Source organism: Psammomys obesus, unplaced genomic scaffold (genome assembly GCF_907164565.1).
Source record: "Psammomys obesus unplaced genomic scaffold, mPsaObe1.curated_primary_1811, whole genome shotgun sequence".
Classification (NCBI taxonomy): domain Eukaryota; kingdom Metazoa; phylum Chordata; class Mammalia; order Rodentia; family Muridae; genus Psammomys; species Psammomys obesus.
Window position 1 is genome coordinate 878,069 of NW_026590405.1, and position 16,378 is coordinate 894,446.

Genomic DNA, 16,378 nt, shown 5'->3' on the forward strand with positions numbered 1-16,378 from the left:
GAAAGAAAGAAAGAAAGAAAGAAAGAAAGAAAGAAAGAAAGAAAGAAAGAAAGAAAGAAAGAAAGAAAAGCCTCTCAGGCTTATCAACTGAACATAGCATAACAACTTATAGTAAGACTAGGCAAAAATCCTGTCAAGACCAGACAAGGCAACCAGTAGGGGGGAAAAGGGTCCCAAGCACAAGCAGAAAAGTCAGAGATACCCTGATTCCTAATGATATTCTGCTATATTCATAGATTTGTACCCAGTACAATTGTCATCAGAGAGACACCATCAAGCACCTGATGAGAAGCAGATGCAGAAACCCACAGCCAAACACTAAGTGGAGCTAGGGGAACCCCACAGAAGAGGGGGAGGAAGGACTGTAGGAGCCAGAGGGATCAAGGACACCATGGGAACACAACCCACAGAATCATCTAAGCAGGGCTCACAGGCACTGAAGTAGCAATCATGGGTCCGTAGGCCCTCTGCATATACATTATGGTTGTGTAGTGTATTCTTGTGGGAGACATATCCAAGTTTTTAAACAAGCCCTGAAAACCATGCTCCAAACCATACCTGGAACTCACTCCCCTCACGTCTCTACTGCTGCTACCCTGGGGAAAAAGCACCATGATGCCTCCCCCTGCCCAGTTAATGGAATGACCACCCAGCAGGGGGTGCCTTCTTCTTTCCTGGTCCCCTGGAATCGCAGGTAAAGTCATCCTGTGAGGGTCCAGTCCATTCATAATCTGTTAATAATCCTGCAATGGTTTCCGAGTCCACCTAAAGAAAAGCCAAATTCTCCCACTGTAAAGGCCTTCAAGCACGGTCCCTGTCCTGAGATGCTATGGCCTCTCAGTCACCTGACCTTCCTCTACTTTGCATGTCCTCTACTTTGCGTTTACTAGGATGTAACCTCCATTTTATAACCATACTTTTGATTTTTGAGGTAACCATAATCCACATACAATTGCAGAAACAACAGAGAGAGACTTCATATACGCCTAACCCATTTTCCTCCTAAGACAACATTAATATCTTAGCCAAGATATTAACACTAGTATGGTTAAGACTCAAAACGTTCCCTCAAGGAATTATCATGATTCTCTCATAGCTATAACCACATCCCTTTGAAAACCATTCCTTAATCTTTCACAACTTCTCATTTGCTCTCCGTGTCCATACGCCAATTTCAATGACACTAAAACAAGACTGCCCGATTTCAATAGCACTGAAATAGGACTAGGGATCAATTTTTCCTCCGTTCATTTTTCTGGGAATTCACTAGGGCAATCTATTTTAAGTTCAGTCCTTTTTATTGAGTACTGGGCATGTTCACAGTCACAGATATGTTTATCTGTTTACTTCTTCATTCACCCAGGCCTTTTCCCATTTTTGGCTACTTGAATGGACATACTCTAATGTGTGAATAGGTTTTCAATAAACACAACTGTTGGGGGTTGTTCTGATGCTTTATTTTGATCCTAATTACTGGCCCTCAAGATCTGGTTACTGCCCAGATACACCTATCCTCATTTTGTAAACCTGCCTAAGACATTATGCTTTATTGGTAGATTAAAGGCCTATACCTGGGCAGGGCAAAAAGGGGTAGGCATGGCTCAGGTTCCCATGCTTTTGAGGACAGGAAAATCAGGGGAAACAGAAGGGAAGACAGGAGAAGGAAGGAGGACCCCATGATGAATTAGCATGGAGAAGGAACAACATGGGCCAGGAGGAAGGACTCTGAGGATGGTGTGGATGAAGAAAAGACCAAAATGAAAATATAAGCAAATATTTATAAGATTATGGATGGAAGGTAAGGATGGCTAAGGGGGATGGCATTGGATAGGGGCTAGGAGGTGAATGGTGATGTTACTGAGACAGTGTAGGTAGAAATATCTGCCCAGTCCAAGGTAATAAGGCAATTATAAAATCTAACAGATATCTGTGTCTTATTATTTGTGACAGCAGGTTAAATAATAATACTGCTGCGATAATTATAGGGCAAATAATAAATAATATATAGCCTACCATTCATTTTTATTTACTACAACACATAACTTTCATTTCTCAGGGATAAGATATACAGTTAGTTTGCATGGTAACTGCTATTTAGATTTAAACTGTTTTCCAGAGAGCTGTCCCATGTTACCCAACAGCAATGCATGAAAAATCCACTTCTATCGTGTGCTACCATTTGCTGTTGCTACATTTTTCTTTTATCTTATCCATTCTGTTAAGTGTATGGCGGTATGTCTTTGCATTTCCTAAAAAGTCAATTATATGAAAGATGTTTTCACTTACTATGTGCCATTTGTATATCCCTTTTGATAAAATGTCCCTAGTTATATTCTAGTTCTATTAAATCCTTTATTTTCCTACTGCAGAGTTTTGAGAGTTCTTTATATGTTATAGGACCACTCTTTTCTCAGGTATATGATTTTAAAATATTTTCCCTGCATAAAATTATCTTTTCATCCTTTTAATACAAACTTTTTAATTCTGATAAGGTTTAATTAATTTTTCTCCTACAGATAAAGTTTGATATCAGGTATAGAATTCCCTGTTCTTTTCCTTGAGTTTTAAACTTTTGTAATTTTAGATTGAGTCTGACATCCATTTTGAGTTAACTCTATAATGAAGTGAGAAACAGACAAGAGACAAATTTTCAACCTGTGAAAAACTGTTCTAACACCATTTGTTGGTAAGATCTTGCCTCCAGTTATTTGCTTTTGGACTTGAAAAACTTATTTTTCGAAAAATTATTCAGAGGAACTCCTGCAGTATATACTAGATCGCCTATTCTGCAACACAAATGTGTGTCTCACTTTTGAAGAGTACCACATAATTTTCACCGCATAGCTATAAAGTAAGTCTTGTATGGGTATGGTGGTATAAGCCTTTAATCCCAGGACTTGAGAGGAGAGGCAGGTGGGTCTCTTGAGAATTCCTGATCATCTGGGAATAAAGAAAGTGGATTTTTTTTCCACTCCATGAACATTGTATGTCTCTTCACTTTTTTAGCTGTACTCCAATTTTATTTATCAACATTTTAAAGTTTTTAGCATCAAAATCCTATGCTTTTATGTAGATCTGTGGCTATATATGTCCTCATTTTTCAGTGATTGTTCACTATTTTAAATTTTGGTGTTCAGATGCTGATAACACACAAAAATAAAATTAACTTTTTAAGTTTATCTTTTATTGTAAAAACTGATGAGTCACTAATTATTGTATGTTTTGTTGTAGATCCATGAACTTCCTATATAATCATGTGTCTGCAGATAAACCACGAAATGCCTACTTTTGCATGTGACCTGGCATCCTTGTGATTACTGATGAGGTAAATCTTTTAACGCTCAGAAACAGACCCCGTACTTCCACCAACTCATCAGCACGACTGTTACCACAGCAGCATCCGAGGTCTATTAACAGAGATCCCCCCACGCTCTGTCCCACCTGCCTGATATACCCACCGTATTTTAAAAGTATCTTTACAACTTTATTTGTTCTGTTGCTACAAAGAATTCATGGAATTGTTACAGAATTGGAACATGGAATATGAAGTAAACTAAATGTTTTACCAAGCCATGATCACACATACATGGCTCAGGAATAAACTCTCTCTTGTCCCCTTTGATATTTGGAGCTGTGCTTGTTTGTGTACTTAACATAGCCTCAATACAGGACCTCAAAATCAATTTTTCACTAAAGAAGTCACCTGCATCAGAGCCAGGTACCAGCATGGGCCCCTTGTGCCCAACCATCCTGGGCTGTAACTTCGGGTGAATGTTGTGATTTCTTTCAGTGGTCCTGGACCTCTCTCCGCTTTTGTGCCTGTCTATTTGTTTATTCCATGCTGACTTTTGCATCCTGTTTGTTAGGTGTCTGTCTTGGTTTGCTTTAAAAGCATTTGGTTTGAAGTATCAATGTTGCCTGTTTTCTTTGAAACCATTTTTGGCGTCTGACCTTTTACTTTGTTAATCTGCTAACTTTCCGTCCTTTTCTCTGGCCCCTCATCCAATATCTTAGTACAAAGGAAGGGATGTATGAAGAAAAACGGGTATTCTAACTCTAGCTGAGTTTATGTTTGATGAGTGTGTCTATTCAACTTGCAAGTATCTTTTGAAAGGTGGCTGGACATGAGGGTCAGGGAGTCTGTGGTTTGAATGAGTCAGTGGTTTGAATGAGGTTGTCCTCCACTGGGGCTCACTTGGTCCCCCAGCTGGTGCCACTGACTGGGGAGGAAGTATGTCACTGAATGTCAGCTTGGAGAATTTAAAGGCCTACCTCACTTCCACTTTCCCCTCTGCTCCAGGCTTGAGGCTGAAAATCAAGTGCTCCACTTCTGCTGCTGCTGCCGCTGCCGTGCCTGACACTAGCTGCCATGTTTTCCCAGTGTGTTTGACTGAAAAGCCCTAATAAGACCTTCCTTCCCTAAGCTGCTTCTGGTCATGGTGTCTTACCATAGTGACGGAAAATAACTAACACAGCATCTAACTCAACGGAACTTGGCTTTATGGTTTGGTTCACTCAACAGGGAACATTTAATATCTCTAAATTGTTGTTGCTGTTGTTTGTATGCTTAACTAATCATAGATAAAAGAATTTTTAAAAAACATAATGAGCACCCTATTTAACTAGAATTTTAAAACATCTAAAGACAACAAAAAATAAATTTGGCAACTTACAAATAAAACTCTAGAAACTATATCTTTAAAAGATGTAAAAAATAAATAATAAATTATTTTTTAAATTTAGAGGTTATGTCAGAACTAAAGATAAATTTTGAAAACTCTATCCTTAATTCTCTATTCTCATCTAGCTTCTGTGCCCTTGCTTCCTCCAGCTTTGCCTCATAAGAGAGCAAAATTGTATATAAAAGGAAAGATTGTTAGTGGTGTTATGTAGCAACTGACCTGGAAACTCCCTCCTTACTAGCTGGCCTCTATAATGCCAGAAGGTGCTATGCAGGCTGCTAGGAAGAAACTGTCATCAACATCCCTCTTCAGCCATGGATGCTAAAGGCCATGGTGCCAAAATACCAGGCAACATGTGCCTGCTAGTGTAATGGTAGCAGAGCTATCATGATATAACAAACAGCTTTCTAACTGGCTTTAATGCCCACTTCACAGGATAAAATATGTCAGGCACTAGCCAGGACAAAAACATGGCTAGGAAATCATAGGTCCTAGCATGAAGGCCACTATTACTGTTTCCTTAAATGGATCTGACATGCCTATTAAATCTACACGTTTGTGCTTATACCAAGAGATTACTGTTTCTGTCAGTAGCAGCTGGTTATGGAATGAAACTGCCTTTTCCAATACATGGTGTACCACAGAGACACATAACCGCTGGCAAAACAAATGAGCAATGCTGTGACACTGCAGTCTAGTGTCTATCCTTAGACAGGTGTCTGTATCAACCAAGAAAGAGTGAAGCTGAGCATGGTGCTATGCACCTGCAATCCCAGCACTCGGAAGGCAGAGACAAGTAGATCTTTGTGAGTTTGAGGCCAGCCTGGTCTATGTGAAAATTTGTGTGTGTGTATATATGTATACACACACACACACACACACACACACACACACACACACACACATATATGTATATATATATATATATATATATATACACACACATACATATATATACATATACACATACATATATATATGTGTGTGTGTGTGTGTGTATATATATATATATATAATGAGGCTCTGTGTCAAAAATAAATAAATAATGAGCAGGAGGGAAGGTGAAGTATTGTACAATTTCCTTCCATAGTGAAGCATCTGTCTTGGAGGACAATTCCCTAAGTTTCAGAAAGTTCTGAATTGAAACATTCCTTCCAGAAAGGAGGGGAAAAGCTCATGAGACTGGGAAGAAAACAACTCACAAGGCTTAAGAAGTTCCTAAAACTGATAATGTAACAAGACCCCTCCACACGATTACGGAAGCAATAAACAACTGCGGAAGAGGAGACTCTGCAACCAAGCCAGCTGTCTGGAAGACACCCCAAACGACTGAGCTGCTTCAATGTCATTCCAGAGCTCCACTGATGCAGCTCTTGTTATAACTCACACTTGGGTGGGCTTTTTGGTGATTCAGTTGGCTTTGAGTTGTCCATTCTTCTGCTGGAACCCCTCACCTGTGCTCCTAACAAGTAACAGCAATAAACTCACTGCTTGACAAATCAAACAACAGAAAAATCACTACTTTGCTCTGCCATTGGTTCCTAATCTGATAGCTCCTCAGTAAATCTCCCATAACACCTGGTCTATTTTAAGACAAAAGCTACAGAAGGGAGCTGTAGAGATGGAGCTGTAGTTAAGACCAATAGCTGCTCTTCCAGGGGACCTGGGTTTTCCCAGCACCACATGACGGCTCATAACCATCTGTAACTCCAGTTCCAGGGGAACTGACATGCTATATGACCTTAGCAGGCACCAGCCACATATAAAGTATACATAAGTACGGGCAGGCAAAACACTCATACACGTAAAATAAAAATTTAGATCAAATAAAATTTAAGCTACATAAATTTAAGCTATGCTATATTTGAAATCTCCACGTGAAAAGGCCACTTTCCCTTGGGAAACCCATATTCATACTCTTAAGTATTTAAATATATTTATAAAAACTTGGCCTCTTAAATACACAATGAAATACGTTGTAGAAAAGCAAAAATATACAAATAATACTAATAAATTGTAAAATCCACTATAGCTTTATCTTTCATATAAGATCTACCCCTTTTGGAAAAACCATTCTCTTCCTATGAGATACACACTTGGAATTCTATATTTTTTTTAAGGTAAAAACTATATAATCCCTGTCTATTAAAAAAAGACATACACTATTATAAGGGACTTTTAAACATGAAGACTAAAAATTCAGAACTGATTGCACAATGAGCCCCTGGGAAACAAAAAACACCTTGATGGTTTTATCAATTCTGAACAGATATAGCAGCCCAGATTCCCTTTAGCCTGAAGGCAAGGGCTCTATTGGGTACCTGTAGCCAATTTCTGTACTGCAAAAGTTAAGAAGAAATAAAGAGAATGAACACCTACGTGATAGCCAAGAAAACAAAAACATAAGGCTGTTGGAAATGACAAAGATATTCCAGGACTGGAACAGAATTCAATAAGGAGATAGAAACGTTGACAAGGACTCAAGCTGAAATGAAAAATATTAAATTTAACAGGAAAATCTACAAGAAAGGAGCATACAGAAAATGAGCATCATGAAAGCAAAATAAAAAAAAAAACACACAAAACAAACCCTTGAATTACAGGCATATGAGGAAGATGAATTCCAAGTGAATGGCATAGACCAGATACCCACCAAAATCTTCCCCAAACTAAGGAAAGACACCTACATATAAGAAACACACAGACACCAAATAGACAAGAAAAACAGAATCCCCACAGCATATCATAATTAAAGCATTAAGTATATGTAACAAAGAAAGTGTATGGAAAGCTGCAAGAGGAAAACATAAGTCACATATAAAGAAAACCCATTAGAATAGCATCTGATTTCTCAATGGAAACTTTGAAATCCAAAAGAGCCTGGAGCAATGCATGCCAAATCCTAAAGGACTATGATGCCAGCCTATACTAATATCTCAGCAAAATTATTCAAAATTAAAAAAGAAAGAAAAAAGAAAAACTTTTCACTATAGCAACAGCCTAAAAGTTTATATCCAACAAACCAAACCTAAAGAAAATACTGGAAGCAGTGTTTTGGGCTGAAGAGAGGAATGAGCATTGCCAAGAGACTGTGGACAGGAATACAAATCCATAATTATTAAAATACAAAGTACTGGGGCTGGAGAGATGGCTCAGTGGTTAAGAACACTGTCTGCTCTTCCAGAGGTCCTAGATTCAATTCCCAGCACCTTCAATGGAAGCTTATAACTGTCTGTAACTCCAGTTCCAGGAGATCTAGTAACTTCACAGAGATACATAGAGGCAAACACCAATGCACACAAAAGAAATATAAGTAAAATTAAAAAAAAAAAACCCACAAAGTACCACTGAGAACAAACAACACCAAACATCAACAGCACAATGACCAAAATTAACACACACAGGCTCACTGAGTGGATCAAAAAGCAAAAATCCATCTATCTGTTGTCTACAAGAAACACATTTTACCTTTAACAATAGGCGCCACCTTAAGAGTAAAGGGATGCGCAAAAGTAGTTCAATCAAATGGGACCAGGGAGCAAAGAGGTATCACTATTTTAAAATCTGACAAAATAGATGCCAATCTAAAACTGATCAGGAGACATAAGGAGGGGCACCTCCTCCTAATCAAGGATGCACCAAACACCGGTGCACCCAGTTTCATAAAAAATTTACTACTGGATTTGCAGACATTAATCCATTAATAGTAAGTGATTTCAATACCCTCACTTTATCTAACAGACAGGTCGTCTGGATGAAAAAATAAACAGAAAAACATCATAATTTAATTGACATCAGACATCCAGTGGACCTAACCTATCTACAGAATATACCATTCAAACACTAAAGAATATCCATTCAACCCGGCAGCACATAGAAGGTATTCTAAAATAGACCACATCCTGGAGCACAGAACAGACCTCTACAAATTCAAAAAGACTGAAATAACTCCTTGTATCCCCATCTCACCACAATGAAATATAACTTAAAACAGGCAAACCAAATCCAAACCCACCCAATCCAAACAGCACAAAATAATGAAAATCAAACCAGAAATCAATGAAACAGGAACAACAATAATACAAAGAATCAATGGATCTAAAAACTGGTTCTTTTGAGAAAATAAAGATTGACAGACCCTCAGTCCATTTAACCAAAAGAAAGAGAGGACCCAAATGATCAGAATCAGAAGCAAACAGGTAAACATTACAACAGACATCAAAGGAATTCAGGCTATTATACAGGAATACTTTTAAAACCTGTATTTCATTAAGCTGGAAAAGAAATGAATAAATTTCTACATTCAGCCAAACCACCAAAATTAAACCAAAAGGTCAACAACCAATACAGACCCAAAACAAGTGAGGAGATTGCAACAGTAATAAACACCCTTCCAGTTTTGTTGGGGGGGGGGGTTGTTTTGTTTTTCAAGACAGGGTTTCCCTGTGTAGCCTTGGCTGTCCTGGACTTGCTTTGTAGACTAGGCTGACCTCAAACTCACAGTGATCCGCCTGCCTCTGCCTCCCAGAGTGCTGGGATTACAAGCTTGTGCCACCGCACCCAGCTCCCTGCGTTTATTTGTACTCTATGAAATACTTTATATTTGTGGTGTTTAAAAGAATTTATTATCAAAAAACAAGAATCAGCTGGGCTTGGTGGTGCACGCCGCCTTTAATCCCAGCACTCAGTAGGCAGAGGTAGGCGGGTCTTTGTGAGTTCCAGGCCAGCCTGATCTATAAAGAAAGTTACATGACAGCCAGCGCTACACAGAAACAAAACAAAACAACAACAAAAATACTATATTTTCGTTTTAGTAATATTTTAGCCAGTTTGAATTTATAACTATCAGCTGATATGAAGAGGCTAGCCCTTACTTTGAGAGAAGACTGGTGTTTAATATCTAAGCTATTATAAGTCTTACTTGTGGATGATAACTTGTTATCTTCTATTGTCTTAATATTAGACCAGATTTCAGTTTGAGAAAGTAAATGGGAAATTATATTTATATTACAGAAGGAATCAAATGTCAATATAGTATTTTAACTTCTAAACTGAATTTTCTTTTTCCATGTACCAAGTATTGTTAATAATAGTGATAGAAACAAAAGGTCAGACTTGTTAGAAATTATAATTTTAGAGGCCTGCTAGGTATAAGCAAATATTATTATTCTTTAATCTTAAAGGAAGGAAAAATGGGAATCTAGTAGGAGTCACTATGACATTGTCCATTTCCTTTTCTAATAGTAAAATATGCACATTGTTTAATAATTTTATGTTGGCTGGATGTTCCACAGGACACCTTAAATAAGCAAGAAACACTGGCTCTTATGACAGATCGCAGGCATGTGCTTTGTCCAGCCGTACATGGGTTCTGGGGTCTAACCTCAGGTCTTCACACAGATGCTTCACCCACGACCACCCAGGATCAGATGGCGTCTTCCGACCTCTGCATCCATATGGTGCACATGTGTATGTGGAGGCAAAGCGCTCATACACATACGCTCATACACACGTTTGTTTTTTCAGTTAAGAAGCCATGGCTGGGGCCAGGTACCATGAGGGGGCAAATGAATTAAAGTCAAGCATGCCTTTGGTAACCCTGAAAGTTACGTGGCGGATGATACAGCAAAGCGCACTTAGCAGTGGGTTCAACAGTGAGCAGGAAACAACTACCAACAGTGACTACAGATGTGAGACTTGTCTTTAACCTCACCTGTAACTGAGGCAACTGATGAGTTTGTTCCTTAGGTAATCTTCACTGCGGACCTAAAGTTAGATACAGAAGTGGTAGAAGATCTAAGGTGAAATGATAAGACTTGTAAAACTATCAGGGGAAATATAACCAAGCACACTTGAATTACAACGTGGATGGGAAGTGAGGACAGTGATGTTACTTTATGCCCTGAAGAGGCATATCCTAAAACTCAATGAAACTCTTTCTGCATAAGGGTTTCAAAAATAAGATCCCAAGGCTTCTTGTAAAAATTACAAGCCTCACCACTGAAACTCAGTGAGAGAAAACAGCAAAGACAACACACAGAACGTTCTTATCCTGGAAAAGAAGTCTGTGAACAAACCTAACGATCTTGGCAGCAAATCAGGCAAGAGAGCCGAGAATCCCAGCCTAGCTGGAAGCCCCTCCACAAAAACCTTCCGGCCAGCCCAGGCCAACAAAGCTACTCAGGAGAGAACAGAGGATGCGGCCTGACTCGAGGACCAGAAGAGGCCGGAAGAGGCCAGAATGGCGAGCACGGGCCCACAGGAGCAACCAGGAAAGGACCCACAGCCTCCCCTCTCCCACCTACCAGAACCCACCCTGAAGCTGCAGTGCCCAACAGTTCCCAGCCGCCCTCCCTGCATACGGGACCATGAGAAGCCCACTAGAGTCACAGGGATCTGAGAACTTCACCTTTCAACTCCGAGTAACTGTGCCAGCTATTCACTCCACTAAGTATTCTTTTTAAATCATGGGTTGTTAGTTGTTGTTTTTATATCTCTATGGTATTTCTGCATGTATGTCTATCTGTGCAGGCCAGGAGAATGAATAAATTATCCTAATATTGTAGTAAGACCAGAGAGTAAAGCACACACGTGTACACACACACACACACACACACACACACACGCACACACACGCACGCGCACACACACACACACACCAGTCAATATAAACCTTTCAATAATACTAATGGTCTCAGTTCCTGATTCAAAAGAGTAGTAATGGATCAAAAAGCAGAAACCATTTATTTGCTGACCCCAGAAAACATACCTCAGTACGAAAGACAGACACTATCTGATTTAGTTTGGTTTCCAATAGTGTCATAAAAATGCTGACCAAAAAACCAACTTGAGAGGAAAGAGCTCCTCGAAACTTTAAGCCCATGATGAATCAGCTCAGGAACTCAAGGCAGGAGCTGAAGCAGAGGCCATGGAGGGGTGCTGCTCCTTGGCTTGCTCCCCATGGCTTGTTTAGCCTGTTTTAATACAACTCAGGGTCACCTGCCCAGGGGTGGCACCACCCACAATGTGCTGGCCCCTCCCACATCAATGAAGAAAATGCTTGGTCTTCATGTGGGTCCCCTAGCAAATGGAGTGGGGCTGTCACTGATGTGGACTCAGTTCCCCGCAGGTAGATAAGCTGCCCCTTGGCTGGGCTGCCTTGCCTGGCCTCAGTGGAAGAGGACGCACTGGATCTTGACTGGATGTGCCTGGGTAAGGTGGTAAGGGGCAGGGCTCCCCTTTTCTGAGGGGGAGGGGAGAGAGAAAGAGGGAAAGAGGGTGGGAGGGTGAGACTGGGAGGAGAGGAGAGAGGTGCATTTGGGATGTAAAGTGAATAGATAATTTTTTTTTTTAAAGAAAGACTATCCCCATCTACAGACTAATCTTATGGAGGCATTTTCTCAATTAAGGTTCCTCTTCCCAGATAACTCTAGTATCTGTCAAGTTGGAAAGGGAGGTAGGGTGGGAGGGAAGGATGGAAGGAAAGAAAGGGAGAGAAGGATGGAGGGAAAGACGGAAGAAAGGGAGAGAGGGAGGGAGGCAGAGGGCTGGAGAGAGAGGGAGGGGGAAGAAAAAAGGGGGAGGAAAGAAGGAGAGAAACTACCTAAACAACCCACTATCTTGGGTAAAAGGACAAAAAAGGGCTGCTCCAAGCTAATGAACCTGGGAATCAAGCAGGTGTCACTGCTCTAATACCTGACAAAACAGACATCACACCAAACCTACTGAGAAGGTCACTTCATACTGACTGAGGAAACAATCCATCAAGAGGATAATTCTGAACAGACATGCCCCAAACACAGGTCCATCCAGTGTCATAAAGCTACTAGATGGAAATCCACCGATCACCTGCACAACAGGAGAGTGTGACTTCAATACTCCTCACCAACTGACAGGTCATTCTGACAGAAAATAAAAATACTTTTTATAATTTATTCTTATTTTACATGCTTTGGTATCTTGTTTGCATGTGTGTCTGTGTGAGGATTCAGATCTTGGAGTTACAGGCCAATTGTGAGCTGCCATGTGGGTGCTGGGAATGAAAATAAAAATACTTGAATTAAATGACACCCTAGAGCAAATGAACTTAATAGACATCTCTAGAACATTCCATCCCGACACTACAGAATGCATGTTCATCTGAGCAGCCTATGGAATCTTCTGTAAAATAGATCATATATAGGACACAAAGCAAGTATCAAAAAATAAAAAAATAATTCTTTGTATCCTTTCTGATTACAATGGAATAAATCTACAAACAATAGCAAGAGAAACCGTACAACACCAACTCAAAGATTAAACACACTACTGAGTGAAGAGAACCAAATGAAGATGAAAACACAACATACTAAAACCTATGGGACACAAATCAGGCATAAGAGAGTTATGGCTGTGAGTAACTAACATTAGAAAGTCAAAGAGATGCCAAATGAATAACCTATAGATATACCTTAGGAACCTGGGAAAAGAACAAGCCAAATCTCAAGTCAGCAAACAGAAAGAAATTATAAGATCACATCAGGAATTAATGAAATGGGAGGAAAAAAAAACAAAAACAATGAAACCAAAAGTTGGCTCTTTGACAATAAACAATATTGACAAAACTTTAGCCAAACCACCAAAAGAAAAAAGTGAACACCCAATTTAATAAAATTAGAGATGAAAGAGGAGCCATTACAACAGAAGACCAATAAAAATTCAGAAAATAATTAGGTCTTCTACTAAATTTGGAAGTCTAAAACAGGTGAATTTCTAGATGCCTATGACCTATCAAAATTAAGCCAAGATGAGATAAACAAACACTGATATTGAAGCAGTAATTTAAAATCTCCAAATAAGAAAGTTATACTCTCTTTTTATGAAGTTAATATTGTCCTAGTACCAAAAACTGATAAACAGAGAGAATTAAGAACAATTTCCCTGAGAAACATAGATAAAATTTTTCTCAACAAAACATTTACCAGCGAAACTCAGTAACACATCAAAAATATAATTAACCATGATCAAGCTGAGTTTATTCCAGAAATTCAAGGACCATTTAATATATGTAAATCAATAAATGTAATAAGCTACATAAATGGACTCCATAACAAAAATCATGGTCATCTCAATAGATACAAAAAGGGCTCTTATAATTGATAAAACAAATTCATCTAAGTGTCAGGATAAAATCAGTAACCTTCCTAATGCCAAAGACAAAAACACTGAGAAAGAAATCAGGGAAAAAAAATCACATTCACAATAACCTCAAAAACTAAAAGCTGTTGGATAAACCTGGCCTGGGAAGTGGAAAAACCTTTATACTGAAAACTTTTAAGACAATGAAGAAAGAACTGAGAAAAACAGTAGATGGAAACATTTCCCATTCACATGGATCAGAAAAAACTAAAACTATCAAAATGGCCACCCAACTAAAAGTAACCTACAGATTCAATGTACTCTCAATCAAAATTGTAGTTCCATTCTTAATAGAAATATATAAAACAATGATAAGACACATATGGAATCACAAGAGACCCAGAATAGACAAAACAAGACAGCTAGCGGTATCACCACCCCTGATTTCAATCACAATGGAATTTTACTGTTCTGTCTGATACCAGGATCCTACCTTCAACACTGTGTGTTTAATTTGGAGTAACTACAGAGATCAGAAGGCTAGAAAGAGCTCCTGAGAACAGGGAGCGGAAGAGGCTTAAAGTGGGAAGGGAACAGTAGCACATAATGTCAAGGTGGTGGGGGCGGTGATGATACTGAAGGTAAAATAATACTGAGGATAAAAAGCTTTTTAAAAGGGTGGGGGAGGGGAGACAGCAGCAGGTGGATCACTGTGAGTTTGAGCCCAGGATAGCCAAGGCTACAGAGAAACCCTCTCTCGAAATACAAAAACAAAAAACAAACAAACAAACAAAAAGATAGGGAGATGGGGAAAGAAAGAAGCAGCTGCTGGGGAAGAGGTAATCCTTTTTTAGGGGGGTAGCCATTTGTAAGCTCTCCATAGTACATGAATATCCCCACATCCATGCACATGCAACCAACCCTGACTAAATTCAGTGGGCTTCTTGTTGTTTTTGTTGTTGTTGTTTTAAATTATCAAAGTAGGGGGAGGACATGTGAGGAAAAGAAGGGAGATAATTCCAGAAGCAGTGGATGGGATGAGTGTGAACACTTGGCTCCCAACCATCTAACTCCAGTCCCAGGGGACCTGGGACTATTGTCTCCTTAGACACTAGTCATGCATGTGGTACACATACATACACGGTGGCAAAACATCACACACATAAAAAAATGATTATTTTTTAAATTAAAAAACTTTTAAAAAGAGAAGGAAAAAGAAAATCTCCATGAGAGCTTAAGTCTAAAGCAGTGACATCACTAATTGCAGAGAAACTCTTGGCTGGGACTATGGAAGCCAAAGGCCGATTAGCTCATTGCTAACACACTGGCAATCGCGCTAGCAACTTGGCCCAACCCCAAGAGAAAGTGATGTGAACATTATACACCATTAAGCTGACTCAGAGAACAAATGACTAACTTTCCGATAATCAAGATTTTGCCATGGCCATTCTTCATTTTGATTCAACCTAAGTTTAATGCATCATGACTAATGATTCCGGTCTATACTAAAGGAAGTTTCTCTACTGTGGGGCATCATTCCCAACTCATGCCAGGAGGAGGAGCATCTTAGTACCTTTCAAATGGGATCACCTGTGAACACTCCTCCTCACCAGTGGGCTATAAAGCAGTGGCTCTGTCCATGGGACCTATGCTATTTAAGGACCAGCCAGTTCATTAACATCACCTGCCATAGCCCTGCACCTCAAGTAGTAAAATCAAATATGGTCCAAGGAGAAAAATCTTTTACTAATAAAGGAGGAAATAAAGAAAGCAAACAGTGAAAGACTACTTAATTTATACCACCGAAGAAATGAGAACGGAAGTCCCTTGCCAGAGCTTCCGAGGGAAAGAGAAAGACTAGCAGTTCCACATCACTGTCAGCGTTTCTGTCACTCTTCCATGCTAAGGATTCTGTATGCAAGGCGTAGGCACCTAGGATCCTCTAACGAGAGGTGATGGAATGTGGAAAATATTTGAAGTTCAGTTTGCCCCCCTTCCATAGCCCTCAGCAGAGCCCTCAACCACATACTCCTCCTGGTGATAAAAATTACCATGATGGACAAGAGAGTCCAAATCCATGTGGAGCTTGTCATAGGCTCTTGTCTTTCCTTACATGGGCCTTCTGATTTCATGTCTACCTTCAAGAAGCTCAGAGACATGATGCCCCACCCTCGACACCGGAAACAGCTCACTGCAGTCTGGCAGGAGGTATATAGCTGTAGCAGGAAAAGCTAGCTCTCCATGAGCACTACTCTCCAACATCCAATGGCTCTTTCAAAGAGCCATTCAAGTTCAGTGTGTTGTGAGAAATAAATCAGAAACTTAACCTTACAGATCAAGGCATATTCTAATGATGGCCTGAAAGCCGAAAGGGAAATGCAATTAATCAGAATTCCTTACTCCCAGATCCCCACAAGGAACAGTGTGGCTGCCCTTAAGGGAAAAGATGAACACACGGGACACCAGCACCCAGCCTTGTCCCCATTTCCCAACAGTCCTCACTGGACAACTCCTTTTACAAGTAATTTACCCAGTACCTTCATTACTTTTCCTGTTGAGATAAAAATACTGGCCAAGGT

General features: G+C 39.7%; 1 long non-coding RNA gene across 2 annotated transcripts in view; it reads right to left on the minus strand.

Moving 5' to 3' along the window:
* LOC129676690 (uncharacterized) overlaps positions 1 to 16,378 on the minus strand; it is an 89,801-nt gene that overhangs the window by 44,650 nt on the left and 28,773 nt on the right. The window lies entirely within an intron of this gene.